Below are 681 nucleotides of genomic sequence, written 5' to 3' on the forward strand. Positions count from 1 at the left end.
CTTAATTTATTGCTACTCAATAGCAAAGAATTAATGGAAACTAAGGTAGGAGTGATAAAGCTCAGAAAAACTGTTGGGTCCTGCATCACTAACACAGAAATAAAGACGTGGAGGAGGAGGGATCTACTGGTAACAATCTAAAGCCAAAATCTTTCGCATATGCAGCAAGACTTAATCCGTTGCTAAGGTGCATGGGGCTGTATGTTTGATATCTGCATGCAGACCACATGCAGTATCGACAAGTTAGAAGCTATCTTTTCTACATCTTCATTATTAAAAATCTATCCTGGGTTAGGCACCTGTTTGCATGGTTCTGTGACTGACCAATGTTTTCTAAGGAGAGTCCCAATCACCATCCTGGCCTCAAAATGCTCAAAGTAAATATTATTAATGCTGGAGTTAGACAGTTTTTTCTGTAAAGGGCCAAACAGTGAATATTTTAAGTTTTGTGAGGCCACATATGACCTCTGTCAAATATTTTCCTCCTCCTTTTCTTCTCCTTCTCTTTCTCCTTCTTAACAACCCCTTTAGCTTCCAGGTTGTACAAATACAGGCCATTGCTGAATTTGGTCTGCAGTCCATAGTATGGTAGCACATGCAATGCATTATAAACTCACACACTCAGCCAAAGCATACCCCAATTGATGCAGAACCAGATAATCATATCCTAACCATCAGTTT

This window comes from Propithecus coquereli, unplaced genomic scaffold (genome assembly GCF_000956105.1).
Source record: "Propithecus coquereli isolate 6110/MARCELLA unplaced genomic scaffold, Pcoq_1.0 Scaffold204, whole genome shotgun sequence".
NCBI classification, from domain to species: Eukaryota; Metazoa; Chordata; class Mammalia; order Primates; family Indriidae; genus Propithecus; species Propithecus coquereli.